The sequence below is a fragment of the Rhinoderma darwinii genome, chromosome 12, assembly GCF_050947455.1.
Source record: "Rhinoderma darwinii isolate aRhiDar2 chromosome 12, aRhiDar2.hap1, whole genome shotgun sequence".
NCBI lineage: Eukaryota > Metazoa > Chordata > Amphibia > Anura > Rhinodermatidae > Rhinoderma > Rhinoderma darwinii.
The window spans coordinates 64,731,244-64,748,972 of NC_134698.1; the positions used below are offsets into that span (position 1 = coordinate 64,731,244).

Genomic DNA, 17,729 nt, shown 5'->3' on the forward strand with positions numbered 1-17,729 from the left:
CCACCTCAATTTCCTTTCCTTCCGCCCCTCCTAATCAAGCCTCTTTGTATTTTAATAAATCATTGAAACCCCTGCAATAACCACCTTTACATTTTCCAATGAATATAATTTTTCTACTGTGCTGAAAGCTTTCTAATGGCTTCACATAAATGTGCGCAGCCACTAGAGCTCCACGCAGTGTATGGCTGTTGGGGCTGAACTGCTGTAAAAGGGTCTTTTGTACAATTCACTGCCAGACAATAACACCGGGGACAAAAGATTTTGTTACTGCTGCCGATCAGCGCAGAGACTGAATGGGGACCCAGCACGCAGTGACACGTGTCGCCATAATGAGATGCAATCTTTGATTTATTGTTATGGAATTAGTCGTAAAATGTAGCCAGTAACCCTTGACTGTCCAAATAATCTGGTAGGTGTCTGTAAGAGACGTCTGACATTATATACATACATAAAATATATACTATTTGTTCCACATTTTGACAAACACAATATAATTAATGCAATTCTCACACCTTGCGCTTATATATTATTAGGGTATGTTCACACGGCCTATTTTCACCCGTTTTTCGGGTCGAAAATTCCCCGAAAAATGGCTAAAAATACGGAGGCTGAACGCCTCCAAACATCTGCCCATCGATTTCAATAGGCCTGTAAAAAAACACCTTGTAAAAAGAGGTGCATGTCACTTTTTGAGCTGTTTTTGGAGCCGGTTTTCATTGGGTCAATAGAAAATCAGCTCCAAAAACAACCGTAAAAACCAAATAAAAAACGTTTGATGCTTAAAAAAACGGCTGAAAATCAGAAGCGGTTTTCCCCTGAAAACAGCTCCGTATTTTACAGCCATTTTTTGTTTGCCGTGTGAACATACCCTTACCAGTTGACTGTGTGTATCTGAAGTAGATATGAATGATGCATAGTCCGTAAGAGTAGTACTGCTGCCGGAACAATTCATTATATCTCAGCCTTTCAACCTTTATAAACCTGTCAAATATTGGCCATTGTAAAAATTTACTAAAAATTCAAGATGTCAAGATATAGAAGAGAGCCACAAGGTTGAAATCACAACCAGTAATCTATGGCTGCAGGGCCCCCTCACACATAAGAGATTAAATAAGTGGTTGATTGGGGGTGCAATAACATATCATAGCATGACATCATCAATGACATCATCACATACTTTTAGTAAGGCATTTGGGGCGTAGGATTTATCAGGGCCCATGTGAAGCTATACCTCTAGGCCAGTTATTCCCCACTTTATTACCGTGGGGGAACCCCTACTACCCTTCCTACCGCAAAAATGTTTGATGTAGGGGAAGATGACGCATCCTATAATTCTTGTTCAGAGCTATATTTTTTTTCAAGCTTCATGGAGTCATTCCTACTGTAAAAGTGACTGCTCCAGTTATCTGGAAAAAAAAACCATGACCAGGCTCCAACAAATGGGAAATACTGTTCCACATCCACATAGCAGCCATAAATGTAACCACAAGAAGACCACACCAAAATTACTATGTGGCCATCATTAGTCAAGCTCTATTTTGGACCCACCTTAAATAATATACCATGAAATTCATAGAAACCTGTTACCCAACAAACACAAGCCATGGCTTCTATGAAATAACCTGCGGAGAATTACACTCACCATACCTGTCCCAACAGAATGCAGGTTGCAATTTGAGGCAGCCTATCCTCAGTCAATAAACTTTCAGACAGACTAAAAAAAGCCTCTATAGGGCGATAGCTCTTCTGTGACATTCTCCCCCATCCTTAAAGGTTGTTTTCAGGGGCATAGCTAATTGGGGGGGGGGGGTGGCAGGGGTACCAACAAGCCACTCTGCCTTGGCTAATCACAGGCACATTTCCGATAACATACCAGGGAATTGCTTTGTATGCCATTAATGTAGCAGTTATTTACAGTGGCCCCAACCCAAAGCTTCATATTAAACAATGAACCAATTCACTTTCCCATAGAAAGAGCCAGGGGTGTTCCTGGAAAGTACAAATCATTGTAATGGTCGCACTGTTTGCCTTTGCCTTTGTCAACTGGATAATAGAAGTGTCTATAAGAAATGTATTTATTGTATAAGCTACTGCAGGCCCCGCCGGTGGCCATCACGTCACAATGCGGAAGACTAGAGAGTTTGCCATGAAGTATGGGTAACAAAAGATGACTCTACAGAACTATTACAGTGGATTACGCTGCAGATTACATCTTTTCAACCCACAAAACAAAAAGTTTATTCACGAGTTTAAAGATATATGTTATAGCTTGAAAAAAATAACATGTTAATCTTACCAATTATATTTTACTCGCCAGCTTTAAGGATTATCTCTTTAAAATACGGTGCATTAACCAAAAGAAAATATCTCAGCATTTTTTCAGTTTCCAGAGTCAAATTTTAAAATGTATTGTTATTTTTGTTAATAATGTAAACAGTATTATGTTTAGAAGCCGGGGTAGGAATAAAAGGGGCGAGCTGTCCTGCTTGCCTTTGTGTTACATAGTGCTGACACTGCCACTCAACACTTTACAATACAAGCCAGCATGCGGCGCGGCACTAAAAGCTGGATTATATCTGCAAACATAACTGTAAAGATGAGATGGGCACCAGGGGCAGACATTGTCAGACCACAGCAGGTGGATTAAAATGCAAACGCGCATGTTGTTAATATTGTCTGCATTTGTATAGAACAGGAAGAGTGAGATATGAACCAATTTATAATGCAGCTCCCATAATCCTACTCCTCCCAGCGGGTCTGATATTGAATACCATGAATTTATAAGTGTCTTCTAATAATACTGGTGGCATCGGGAAACAGGCACAGAATTGCATTATGAATGGAAATTAAGGACTTCTAAACATGTCTGGCCTAAGGGGTGAGCGACCTGTGCGGTTACACAGGGCGCATCAACCTCCCATGCTGTAGAGGTGCTTCAGGGGCAATTTGTGTCCGCCAGAAAACGTATTCATTGTATAGCAGTGCACGGTTATTAAATTACACATGGAGCGGTTATCTGGTCACTGTTTGTTGGTATTATTTGACCATTGTTTTTGGTATTGGAGCATTGTAGGATGGTATTTACTTAGGCATTGTGTGGCACTCCTGCTTAGACACTGTACAGTATATTATTTTTGCCATGTATTGTGGTGGCGGCTGCACTGTACAGCTTTGTTAATTTGGCAACTTGTTATTGAAGTGTTATTTGGCCAACATATGGCACGGTATGGTACCTTTTAATTAGAAATTGTTTAGTAAACAATTTCTAATTAAAAGGTACCATACCGTGCCATATGTTGGCCAAATAACACCAGATGGGGAAGGGGTGTCCTAACATTGGGTACCGCACAGGGCAACATCCAGTGTAAGGCCAGCCCTGCTTATAATGCTCCTCTAAAAATCAATAGGACAGATTGTGCCATGTTCAGGAGATACCTGTGGATGACTTCTACTGACTTCAGGACAGCCTTAATGACCCTCTTAGAGTGATATTACCTTTCAGTTTGATGCATATGTCTTTTTTTTTTTTCAACAAAAATCTGTTTCCTATTAACAATAGTACATTGGTGGGAGCTGTAGACCCAGAATGTTGTGTGCCAAAGGAACAGGTGCCTTATCAAAATTGGCCCTATTGAGGCTAGTCGAGTTGAAAGGGTTTCTAAAAGAAAGTACAAGGGTCTTCTACTAATTGCCGGCTTTGTAGAATGCTAGTTAAAGGGGATGTCTGCTTTGTTAGGCTATATTCACATGAGCTTATCAGAGTCACACGCGTGAATCTGGTCCGTGTGTGTTGCATTATGCATCAGTGTGCTTTGGAAGTGGCATGCGTTATTCACACACGTTTTTGTTTTTTTTCAATCGAATTGATGTGCAAATCAATTGGCTCGTAAGTGCGTTTTCACGCACCAATATAGGACATGCAGTGAGTTTCACGCAGCGGACTCACGCTGCGTGAAAACTCACACGTGTGAACTGCCCCATTGAAATCAACGGGTCCGTGTGCTGCGCGTGATTTCCATGCGCAGCACACGTACATTATTCACGGTCGTGTGAATAGGCCCTTAGAGGCATCCCCTGGAAATAAGCTGATTCCACTGATTGATTCCTCAGCAATCTGCTGTAATCTACAGGGTACCAGGAAGTGTCTAATTTCCCTGCAGCACCCCCACAGGGGAAATTAAGCACTGTATGGTGGCCTATGTGCATTATATGGACAGCCCATTTACTTCAGACATGCCAGGTCGTTCAGAGCGAGAGAAACTCTTTGCAGAATAGAAAATCTGCATCTATAAAACTAAAAAAACATAATAATTTCAAACTAGACAACCATTTCAATACCCTACATGAATATAATGTTAATAAAAGAAACGTTAGTCATGAAACCAATTCTAACAAAATCAGGAAACTGCTATTGGGGCTGCTCCCCAATATTGTGTTTAAAGTGGCTCCAATGGTGGACCCTCACCTAACGTCTTTTACATGAATATCACAGAATGGACAATTAAAGTCAAAGGTTGCTATGCTACAGCGTTCTGAAAATACGTATTTTATACAACTGGTAGAACAGGTTTTTACTCAAAATGATCCTGCATCTCCTACATCATTGTCAGGTTACCACAAAGTATAACAGATCTCTATGGAGAAAGAAGCTGCTTGTCTGGACTGCTCCTGCTATATAACAGAAGAGCTCTCTGAAACAACTACTAATTCTTTCATGAATACCCATTTTCAAAGGGGTTGTGTGGTTTATAAAAACCCATTTTCAAATTACCTATTAGGGTACTCTGAGTTAATAAGTGGATCATGGCTACAAAAATAGTATGTCACTTTGGGGGACCAAACAGATCCATGCATTACACAGATAGCTCATTGATTTCAATAGGCACCATGTAATGCTTCATTTCCCCAGTGATGGCGCTGTAGGAGAACTGAACACTTGCTGACTGGTTTCCCTGAAGATTAAAGCTGATCGTTGAGGGTTCCTTGTAGTAAGACATTATTTGATCTCAAACAGATTCTGGTTTACATTATGTCTCATTCATTGATACATTTAGAATTCTGCAGAATTCTGACCCACTCTAAGCTCTAAGTATATGAAAAAAGTATCCGGCACACCAATTTGATCTTTTTTCACATAAAGATTCGGGTTGGGCCCCTATCCGTGCACCCCCTCCCCCAGTGCTGGTGATATCTGAACATCCATACACTAAGCTCTAAGTAGTTCACTGCTGATTCGGTGTCTGCACAGTACATGTTTGTATTTGCAATGTGAGAAGTGTAGTACACCTGGCATTAAACAGTAACCTGATGTAGAAGTACTAACTGCAGTCCATCATAACATGTCATTAATAAAATGGGAGCAGTGTGTTCATCTTTGCCCTCCATTATTAACTGAACAAAATCTACAATAATTCAGAGCAAACAGATCAAAACGTTAGCCCTCATTTGCCTAGCTTATGCTAAACCCAATTTATTCTTATTACATACTTGCCTGCTTTTGAGAAGTGACATCAGGGATATTATGAGAAATGGTGTGATAAGCGTCACAAATGCAAAAAACAGTTTAAACATATATCCGCCCACTTACACAGATCATGCCCCACATCTTACGCAACCTGAAGCCTTTGTTATGCACTACTTGTAATTCAACGTGAGAGGCGTAGATCCCCGTCTGCTAATTGTATATGCAAACCCAGAGACGGGGGTCACAAGACTGACAAGTAAGAAAGCCTAAACGATCTATATAAAAAAACTAAAAATAAAGTCTATTCAAGGTTCTCAGAACCTCCTCTTATGTACTTTTTTTTTATAGTACTCATACTAGTCCACCAGCTCCAAATGACATCAGCCAGGCCCACATTAGACCGGTAACCAGCTGACGGCCAATTAAGAGCACAAAAAGGATGGAAAAACTGGAAGTAGTAACGTACCACTCATCTCCAGAAATATCCGATTTTACATGAACTTGTTCTCTGAAGCCGATTACCCACCCGTCAATTGTAGCAATTTTGTTGGGTCGCCACTTTCCTCACTGAATCATGTAATGCCTGAAGTGAGGAACACCCAAACAACCACTGACAAAGATGTCTGAAGTTCTCAAGAAGCTACAAGTGGACTTCTAGACAGTAAGCAGGAAAGTATGGAAGAGGCAAATAAAGTGGATGGCATATATGGGAGCAATGTGGTTGGCATTTACTGGGGAATTATGTCTGACACGTATGGAGGCAATGAAGCTTACACTTATGAGGCAATATGGCTTGTGCTTACAAGGTTCAATGTGTCTGGCTCATGGGGCAATTTGGCGGACATTTATGGGGAAATGTGGGTGGCACTACTGGGATGTATTTTGTGGTATTGGTGCTGCAGGAGAGTATTTTGTGCTATACTCTGGTATTTGTTTGGCGCCGCTTGGTAGGGGTTTTATGCTGCACTGTGGTATTTAATGCTGCTGGGGCGCATTATGTGCACTGCACGGTGGTATTGGTTTTCTAGCGAGGCCCCGACATCACCATGGATTAGCTGGTGAGGCTCGGGTAAAAGAAGTTGGAGAAGCCCTTGTGTATATGACCCATTTACCACACACCAAAATTTTATTTTAGACACCAAAATTAATTTAGAACAGTCTACAAGGTGAATTCAGACCTTAGACCCCAGAGTTACTTACCTCTCCTAGCTCTTCCTAACACGTAGACTTAACTCCCGGGCGCCGCAAAGCACAAAGTCTTGAGAAAGTGCTCATCGAGCCTGGAGTCACGATTCAGTACGCGACACCTGGGAGACTTGTCTTCTCTTTCTTTTTTTGGTAGTCTAAGTAAGTATGCTTTATTATGTACCCCATTTCTTTATTAGCAGCCAAGCAGTACATGCAATTAAAGATTTGTGATTCGCCAATTTGCCGGCCATTAGGATGCAAGATGAAATTAATTTGCCAAATTTGAGATTTGCTTTTGATGAATTTATGAGAATAGGCACATTTATCCATCCTTTGTGTTCTATGGAACAGAAAATTGGTTAATCAGTTGCATTGGCAAAATGGAGACAAAGGCATATCCATTCACTCACCGCTACCCATGATACATAAGTAATTTTTCTATTTTCTGGAAATCCATTTCACCCTTAATTGGATCTATTTTTAATAATGGACTTCCTATGTAATAAGCATCTCAAATTTAGAAACCGAGATGCCTATCTCCAATATTGATAGCAGGCAGATGTATAATTACATCCCACTCATGTCCTCCCCTCCTCTCCCCAGTATAATATTAATCAAATGTGGTTTATATTGAAGAGGAAGAAAAACGTCCTTAATCTCTGGCATGTCGACAGTGCGACTCCAAGGCATATTTATTCTCATGTCTCTCGTGTGTTTCCAGTTAAATCACGGGGAGGAGATGTTTACTTTTGTTTTCTATTTAAATTTAAATTTCAGTTCCTTTTTTTTTTTCTAGAAATTAACATTTCTATTTATAGGAGTAGTAAGAGCACAACTTTTCTTTATGGGCCAAGGCTTACTGAACCTTGACCTCCATTAGTAAAGGAAGAGTGGAAGATTACAATAACCTGTGTATTTGATAATTCATATAATAAATCTCTACAATGAAACAGCTTCTTCCTAGTGACAATCCTGCTGTTCTTAAAGGGGCTTCCACTGACAGACTTTTATGTCAAGCCCAGGGGCGTAGCTAAAGGCTCATGGGCACTGGTGCAAGAATTCAGCTTGGGCCCCCCCTACCCCTCCCCAACACCACCGGACCCCTGAGGACTATGCCCAGCCGCCTTGCCTGACAGACCCCATGAGTGCCTCCACAGTATAATGCTCCCCATAGCTGCCCCCACAGTATAATGCTCCATAGCTGCCCCCACACAGTATAATGCCCCCATAGCTGCCCCCACAGTATATTACCACCCATAGCTGCCCCATACAGTATAATGCACCCCATACAATACCCCCATAGCTGCCACATATAGTATAATGCCCCCATAGCTGCCCCATACACTATAATGCCCCCCATGCAGTGTAATGCCCCCCATACAGTATAAAGCCCCCCACAGCTGTCCCATACTGTATAATGCCCCCATACAGTATAATGCCCCCCATAGCTGCCCCAATCGGTATAATGCCCTCCACACTGCCCCATACAGTATAATGCCCTCCTACGGTATAATGCCCCCTATAGCTGTCCTATGCAGTATAATGCCCCCATATAGTGTAATGCTCCCTCTGCAGCTACCATATGAGCCCCCCCCCCCCATACCCAGTATAATACCCCCATATGTATGCACCTAATGGAAAAATAACAACAATTACTTAACTATCGCCGTTCCCACGACACGACAAGGTGAGGAGATCCTTCTCCTCCTCTGCACTGTGCTGTGAATGAGACACTCGCGGCACAGTGAATGCTGGAGCAAGGTTGAGGACGCAAATACAGATTAGAAGTGTGACCAGCGCTGTGTGGCAATGGGGGCTCTGCGGGCCCCCCAGGCTTGGACCGTTGTGACCCCTATAGCTACGCCACTGTTCAGGCCAATCTGACATGTCATAGAGCAGTGGACCCCAACCATTGGCTCTCCAACTGTGGCGAAACTACAACTCCCAGCATGCCCTCGTGTGGTGCAGTCATGGTTTTAGGTTTTTGCTGTTGAAGATAATCACATCACCTCTGATGGAGCCCAGCAGTATTAGGACCGTGTTGAAATAGATTCTCATATAGGTCGCAGCATGAGTGGATTGATTGCAGATGCCCGGATGGTAATGCTAGGACATTGATTGATAAAGCTAGAGTTGAAATCCAGAATCGCAGGTTCACATATAACGAGACGATGACAGTAGGGAGCGTAACACAGCCACTATCTAACCTAGCAATACAGTCTAGGGAAGAAGATTCTACTGTTTAAAGAGGATCTGTCTCTAGTGATGGCACACTGATAATGCTAGTGACAAGGGTGTCCCAAAAAGTTTATTTTAAAAGTTATGAGCTTTTTTTCTAAATATGTAAATGAGCCTATACTAGACAAGTGAGTGTCAAAAGTAGCGATTCTCCGGAGGTGGAGCCTCCTCACAGCCTCTGACGCTGTCCAATAAGCATGAAGCTGCTTCACACAGTGTGAGAGACTGAGGCTGGAGGGAAGGGGATCAATTAAAATAGCCATATCTCAGGCTGTGGTGGCATATGAAAGATGAGATTCTAATCTTTTATAATGGCACCAGGATCGCAATTCTAGCTGTGAAATAACCGGAGGTATCGCCAGTTGATAACAGAGTCGGGAATGGAAGCTGTATACTATATGATCACACTGTGAAGCTCGGCTTGAGAACTCTATGACACTGATTGGACAGCGCCATACAGAAAACATTACACCGCCCAGAGTGAAAAGAAAGTATCACCTCCGATCGCGCAAGTATAGCCACATTACCATATTTAGAGAAATGCTCATAACTTTGCAAATAATAAACGTTATTTAAAAAAAATTACACTGTAGTTATCAGCATCATACCACCTATTAGATTAGTTACGAGATAGAGAATTACTAAACTAGCGGCAGAACCTCTTTAGGTGCATTTTATTTATGTTGTCTTTATTCACCCCCTATAGGTCCATATCCGGGACTGCCAGAGATGTTGTATATGTAAACGCCTGATTGTTTTGTTTCATTGTAGTGTGCTCTTTGTTGCATGCAGTGATGACTCACTTTATCTTTTGTATGTTGCCTGGGTGAATGCGGCGCCGAGAGAAATGTCCCAGACTCAATTTGCTTTTATATTTTTTTTACGACAACAGTATTGTGAGGACGCAACCAGCGTAGGGGAGTTGCCAGGGAGCCTCCCCGCAAGCAGCGAGTTTGATACGGCGGGTCGAGAGAGAGAAATGGCCTGGAGATAGAGCACGCTACTCTTGTATCAGGAAGGAGTTGAAAGCTCTGTCTGGAAGTTAAGTGGTGAGCCACCATTACCCGCATTGCTGCCATTATATTGTGTAACATTTAAAGAGGCTCTATCACCAGTTTAATACTTCTCTATCTCCTACCTAATCTAATAGTGTTGTAGATAAACATTTTTCAAAAAAAAAAAGTTATTAGTGACAAGTTCTGTTCATTTTTACATTTATGCAAATTTATTCTAAATGCCCAACTGGGCGTTTTTTTTTAACTTTCACCAAGTGGGCGTTGACCAATCAGCGTCATACACTTCTCTTCATTCATGCCCAGCTGTGCCAGGACGATCATCCTCCCTAGCAGCAGTCCTGGCACGGCTGGAGCGGATGTTTGGTCATTCTCCCGTCATTCTCCTGTCGCTCCGGTGAATCAACTGCGGGAGTAAGCGACGTCACGACGATCTCACGAGATCACGCTGTGCTATGAATAAAGCTGGGCATGAATGAAGAGAAGTGTAGGACGCCGATTGGTCAGCGTCATACATTTTTCTTTACAATGCCCACTTAGTGAAAGTAAAAAAAAAACGCCCAGTTGGGCATTTAGAAAAAAAATTGCATAAATGTGAAAATGAACAGACCTTTGGCACTAATAAATGTTTTTTAAAAAAACAAAAAAACAGTAGTTATCTACATCAAAGCGTTTATTAGATTAGGTAGGAGATAGGGAAGTATTAAACTGGTGACAGAGGCTCTTTAAATACACTGTGCCTCTTGTTTGTATGAAGTTGAGGCCATTTCTGTATACCACCTTTCAGTAAACAGCCTGATGTTTGCATCATATCTGGGCTACTGTCATCACTTGCTCCACAAACATCCCTGTCTTATACTCCGCTTATTCTCTGATCACCTGCAGCTGTCAGAGCATGCTTGGAGTTGTAGTTTTGCAACAACTGGAGAGCTACAGGTTGGGAACCACTGTCATAGAGGTTAAATTCCTGGGGTTCAGCAGCTGGGACCCCAATGATATTAAGATTGAGTGAATACTAATAGAGTGATGGATGTGCACGATTGGCCTTGCTAGATGTAGAGTCATGACTGAAACGACTACAATGTTTTCTGCTACCCCATTGTTCTAATTACTACCAGGAAATGGAAAGTTCTCCAAATGTACCCACTGATATATGTAAAAGGGAGTTGTATGAGAATCTCCAGTTTTATAATTCTTTAAAGAAATTAACAAGATGTAGGATTCTAAACGTATCCTCCATCATGGCCTATGGTGTTCTCTACTATGGAACGCAGATTCGAAGACTGCCTTCATGGCTGCACTAGGCGGTTTGTCCGATTCGAAGACTGCCTTCATGGCTGCACTAGGCGGTTTGTCCGATTCATTGTGTATGGCTCCTATTGACCTGAATGTACAAATGCAGCAGTGTGCACAGAGCCTTTATAGGGAGTTGTGTACGGTCATATAGTGCTATGGGGGTATTCTCCCCACGAACAATTAAAGGGGTTGTCCCAGAATGGACAATTATTCACTATCCACAAATTAATAATTGTCTGATCACTGGGACCCTCACCGATCACTAGAACAAGGGTCCCGAACCACCAGATCTTCCTCATTGCAGTTAAACGGAGCTTAAAATCGAGTGGCAGCTCAGCATATGCCCGCTGCTCTATTCAACGTCTAAGAGACCGACAGAAACAGCACAGCGCTGTACTCGGTTATTTCCGTCATTCCCATAGTCTTTGAACAGCAGTGCACATACTCGACCACTGCTCCATTCAATGTCCTCCTCACTGAGGTGAAGCTGCAAAGAGGAACGGGAGAGGATTGGGACCACCATTCTCGCGATCAGTGGGGGTTCAAGCGGTGGGTCCTCCAGCGATCAGACCATGATCAACTATCGTGTGAATAGGTGATAATTGTCGATTCTAGGAAAACCCCTTCAACCTGTGAGAAAAAAACCTCTGTATGACCTCCATATAATAGTGTGAACAGTGTGATACACTACCTATATAAGCTTTTCTTTAGGGAGGGGAAAATATTTGTTTACATGCTGCTCATCCATCTATGGAGATCTCAATGAAATGACTTATCCTATTGTTCTTGCCACCTCTAGCAGCATGCTAATAAGCAGACCCCCTCCTTTGGCAATGTATCCAGGATCAGCTCAGGGGCACTGAGCATTACTATAATGCATCTTACCAAGTGTGAGTGTCACTTGTGCTCCGTCGCTTGAACCCTATTGATTGCAAACCATGGATTTAAATCCGCTACTCTCAGCCAGTCAGTGCCTCAGCATTTGCACTGTATACTACTCCACCAGTTACTACTCATGTCCTGTTTTAAAAGAACCATCTGATCGTAACTCAAAGTTTAGAGGTCCATAAAAACAAACTTACAAGGCTTGGAAACTCTGTTTGTAATTCCTGGTAACAAGTGCCAGATGTTTTATTAGTGGAAGCAATTTGTTATTTCAACAGTATGCGAGGTCCTAATTACATACATGCCAGCAATCCGCCAGTGAAAACAGAGAGATTTAAGGGGCACCGCATAATGTTCTGCTGGGGTGGAAGCTTGTAAGACCTTTAACAAATAAGAAGTGTAAAAAGTTCAGTTTTTTTTAAAAACAATAAAATTTAGATGTAAATATATTAATCTGTCTTGTATTCTAGTGTTTGGTTGTTTGCTCTTGGTTACAACATTGAGTAGTCTGCATTTCCACCATGCATCTCAGTTTTTGGAAGTGCATATTAGGACTCTCTATTATCAGAATAACATACCTCTCAATGTTTAAGCTTCACCCAATTTGCCAAGGAATGACTCCAAAATAGCATAAAAAGGCTTTTTTTATGCAAATTTTCAGATGTACAGTCCATTAAGCAGTCCCAGACTCTTGTCAGGTATGAAATAAATTAAAGAGCATTTCCACTAAAAATCAAAACTGTACTGGAGTTGTCCCCCTACTGCTGGGAAACCTAGGGGGCAACAGATATAGAAACAATTACAGCTCCCATTTGGATTCATCCAGCTTTCCTAGAGGACTAAATGGAAAATGTGGCTAATTATGCTTTGATACGTCTCCTTTTTCTACACACCTGTCAACAGTTATATCCTGAAACATTTTAAGCCCTGCCCTTTTCTGCCCACAAAAATGGCATAGAAGCACCCCCGTTATGTAAATTTGAATAAGCCACACCCCTTTCATGATCTGGTTGGCTGGACAGCTCTACAAAAAGCAGAAATGTTGGGAAGTCTAAACAGCATATATAGCAATATAGGAGCAGTGCAACAAACCCGGCAGGAGCTATAATGCCAGCCATATTGGTTGAACCATGGCTTTCCAAGAAAAAGATTAGAGCATTGTTTTATTCTACCAACAAATGCTCTTAAAATTGGACAAGCGTACCTAGTCTACCTATATATACACACACACACACACACACACACACACACACACATTTAGTTCTTGCTGCTTTCCTCTGTTTAGTCCTTGCATTAACTTTATGCTAAAGTTCCTTTTCAGGAGGATTGTGCTTTCGTTAACATCGTTAATAATGGTCGAGCAGAAATGCCGTGCAGGGTATGTATATACACCAGTGTTTCTGTGCGGTGCTCCAGCTGCTGTGGAACGGGTTCCAGCTTCATTGTTACAATAGCAGAAGGAGGGTATGCCGATTCTCTGTAGTTTGTATACGTAAAGGAGAGATTTCCTTTACCCAGAACAAACCGATACAAAAGCATAAATAAACCAATGTGTGCATTGTGGGCCACTGTGAAGTTGAGGTTCTGCGGATCCAGTTTCCCACTAGTGGCACTGAAAGCAACACCTCTAGAGGAAAACTGGGCCGTTATAAGGCATCCCATGGAGCAAGCCGACGGACCGCACTGACTTATAATCAGGTTTCAGTTGATGTTTCGGTATTTTTGAAGGCAAGAATAGCACTGCAGACTGCTATATTGTTGCTGGAAAAAAATAATGGAAACCCCAAGAAAAAACAATAATATCATAAGCTCGGCACTTGGCTACAAATATAACAGAATGAAACAACATAGGATTGATGTCCTAACACCAAATTGTGGGGTATATTACTTGATCTGGTGGAGACTTGGAGAGAAGGGTAGAGGTGTCATTAACACATGCTACCAACACTTCTACAGACTGGTGGCTTGGTATGTTGGTCTCCACTGAAGTATGAAGATCCAGCATAGTCACCTGCTGTCTATGCCACCTGTTACGAGGCAATGCTATGAACGTATATGGACAAAATCCTTCAAATTGCCTGGAAACCTATTTTTATGTTTGTGTTTGAACCTTTTCCTAAAACTTGCTTCATCTGATATTCATAGAAGCTTTGCAAAACTATATAGATCTATTAAGGAGGACTATTACATAAAATAAAAATCCTGAGAATTTAGGTTTTATATGAGTTGTTCACAAGTTCTCTCAGACTTTGAATGGAAAACTCTACTTTGTGATGTAGGTGATATAGCTAGATTCCTGGGGGCCCCACCACTCGGAAACCCACCAACCCCTAGAATGGGGGTCTGAGTCCCCCGTACCTCCTCACCAGCACGACCAGTGATGAGGATAGGTTAGTTTGGAGCAAGACTGTGGTTTTTCTTTATCAGTTTTATTGTGTATTTTTAAACAAACTTCGCTGTATGTGTGTCTGAAGCTCCGTTCACATCTGCGTCAGAGCTCCGTTCATGGGTTCTGTCTGAGATTTCCGTCAGGAGAACCCATGAACGGACTCCAAACTCAAACAAACGGAAACCACAGGTTTCCAATTGCACCACTATTGATTTCAATGGTGACGGATCCAGTGCAAATGGTTTCCGTTTGTCATCATTGTGTAAGGGTTCCGTGGTTTTGACGGAAATACCACCATAGTCGACTGTGCTATTCATTACGTCAAAACAACAAAACCCTTACACAATGTTGACAAACGAAAACTATTTGCATCGGATCCGACACCATTTAAATCAATGGTGATGCAAACGGAAACCTATGGTTTCCTTTTTTTTCAGTTTAGATTTCGTTCATGGGTTCCCCCGACGGAAAGCTCTGACGGAACCCATGAATGGAGTCCCAACGATGTGAACGAAGCCTAATGTGTTTTACTGTTAATCCTGATTACCGGACTGCATGCAAATGAGGTCAGAGTACGTCTTTTTTTAGCGCTCGTTTCTTTATATTTAACATCTGTATTACTGCCTGTTCATTATACTCTGGCGTTGATGAAGATACCAGTTTGGTATCGAAACACGTAGCCTTTGAGTGATCAAATAAACGGATCAAAACAATACCACTTGGTTGTGTCGACTTTTCTATTCTAGCAGTGTAATGACGGGGTAGGAAGACAGACAGGTGAGCCCTAATCTACCCGCCACTCAGTCCCTGCCTACTTGCAACGGCCCGTCCTAGGCGACGGCGTACAACTGGGCGACGGTCCCTAAGCTCAATAAGTGCATGACAGACAAACAGACAAGGGTACACAGAAGCTAGGGAAATGGGGCAGTTGCCCACGGCAACACAGTGAGCAACAAGAGTAGTGAACGAGCCGAGTCAAACCAGGAATGTATGAGGTACAAATCGAAGAGCAGGAGCGTAGTCAGTAAAGCCAGGGTCAAAAATGAAGCAAGGTCAATGATCATAGCAGGAGCAGCATAGCCAGGAAACCGGAAAGAATCACAGGCACTGGAGGAGCAGGAATGCAGGTATAAATAGACAGAGGGCGGGAGCTAGCTCCGTCTGGCCAGGCTGTGATAGGCTCTCCCACTCCTCAGCCTCCCAGCCTGACTGGTAGAAGATCGTGTCACTCTCTCAGACTTAGGAGCAGGTGCAGACTGATTACCCACGGGCGTCGACACAGAAGCTGTGTCTGGCAGATGCTTTACAAGCAGCACCCACATCTCAACTTTCATTCCTACAAGCAAATTGAACAACGACATCTCTTCTACTGCAGTGACATATGACACCATTATTACAGAGCTGACCGTACAACGTTCTACTGGTCATTAAGAGGAATCTTTATTGTATAAATATGACGTTCTGAATATACAAGGCAAAAAGCAGCTACATCCCTTTGGCAAAAGATAGGATCTGTTTCCCATTAAAGCTCCCAGGTTAGTCCACGGGCCTACTAACCATTTAAATTGGAAAATGTGCTTCTATTATCCTATTCAATACTAATAACATAATGTCCAAACAGCAGAGTCATTATCAGTGCATCAGTCTGTAATGGTTCCCAAATTAATGATTGCGCTCCCGGGATGAAGAATGAAGAATTGATTCCTTCACTGGAGCCAGATAAATGGGCAGTCATGTGTAGAGAATGCAGTGTCAACCTCTGTATTATTCATGTGTGTCTAATGCACAAGGAGCCTTTCAATGGCCACAGTCGGCCTATGGTAAATGCTAGAATATAAACAGATATAATCTCCCTGTTAATAAACACAGTTCATAATGAAATGACAGTAATGAGTTTCGCACATGTACTTGGTTTCTGAGTGAGGGGCACTGTCTTTTCTGTAACCTTTTGTGTCTATGTATTAAATCTGGTGCAGCAGAAAAGGTTCCCTTAATGGACACAAGCCAAATATTCTCTTTCTAAGAGGTTTCGATGACAAAAGCGAATAAAAGAAATCGGATTGTACTTTTAGATATAGAAAACACGTCATTAGTTCTCATCAGTCAGGGCAGTCTACAACTAAGGAGCTGGGGTCCTCTGCAATTTATTCCCTTTGGCTTTATTTGACTGTAATGCAAGTCTATACCCCTTCTGAGTGAAGTCAAGACAAGCAATTGGGAGCTACTGGGGAACAGCACTCTGCAGAGTACTGCAGCCTTTAGTACGAACTATCAGCAGGTATCGGTCTCAACATTAAAGGGGGTTTTACACTGGGCGATTATCGGGCAGACAAGCGTTCATATAACGCTCATTGCCGATATTTGCCCCGTGTAAACAGGGCAGGAATCAGCAGATCAACGAGCAAACGGTCGATCATCTGCTGGTCGTATCGTTTTAAAAAAAAGTTAAATATTATCGTTGTCGGCAGCACATCTCCTTGTGTAAACAGGGAGACGCGAAGCCGACATGATGATGTATGGGGACGAGTGATCGGAGTAACGAACGCTCGTCCACATCCAACGATGTCTCATTGATCGGCGCTCGCTGCACCGGCCGATTGTTGGCAGGTGTAAAAGGGCCTTTAGACTCCCACAGATAATAAGGGACACGTCTTTATAATCTATTTCCAGCCAGTCCTGTGAGAAATAGTAAGATAATTGGGTAGGGGTTGTGTCATCACCAGTGGGTGTAGCTATGTAACAATTACATAAATAGTACACACAGCATCTTAATAAATCGTGCACATAGTGTCCAGTTGAATAGTATATGCAGCAACCAGATAGACTGTATAGTGACTAGAAAATCAGTCATCAGTGCCCCAAAACTCTAATGTAAAGGGGATTGGCTTGGTGACTCAATCTTCCAACCGGGTGGTCCATGGTTGTAATCCATATTAACGTTGCACAGGTCTGTTAAAACACTACTATATAGTTTCCAAATGATAGTGCCATACAATAGTATCAGCCATAACACCAATCTAACAGAACCAGCCACATCAATGCCATAAAGTATGCAAATTACAATGTCATAAAAAGGTCCAATTTATTGAGGCTAATGCAAATAAAAAGCAACCAGATTATTTCTTGCATTTTCTAAACTGTGGAGGAAAACTAAAAGCTGTAATCGGATTGGTCTAGTTTTTCTAAATGTGATCCACAGTATACAAATCACAGTGCCAAACAATGTCAAAATAATAGCGCCAATGTCTAAATAGCC

The 17,729-nt window shown here is 42.1% G+C and overlaps 1 long non-coding RNA gene across 1 annotated transcript in view; it reads right to left on the reverse strand.

Annotated features, from left to right (window-relative positions):
* Positions 1 to 12,361: 12,361 nt before the first annotated feature.
* Positions 12,362 to 17,729, reverse strand: part of LOC142664329 (uncharacterized) — a 60,976-nt gene continuing 55,608 nt past the window's right edge. Inside the window, exon 4 of the long non-coding RNA XR_012851270.1 lies at positions 12,362 to 12,465. This is a non-coding gene — a long non-coding RNA (uncharacterized LOC142664329). The remainder of the gene's footprint in view (positions 12,466 to 17,729) is intronic.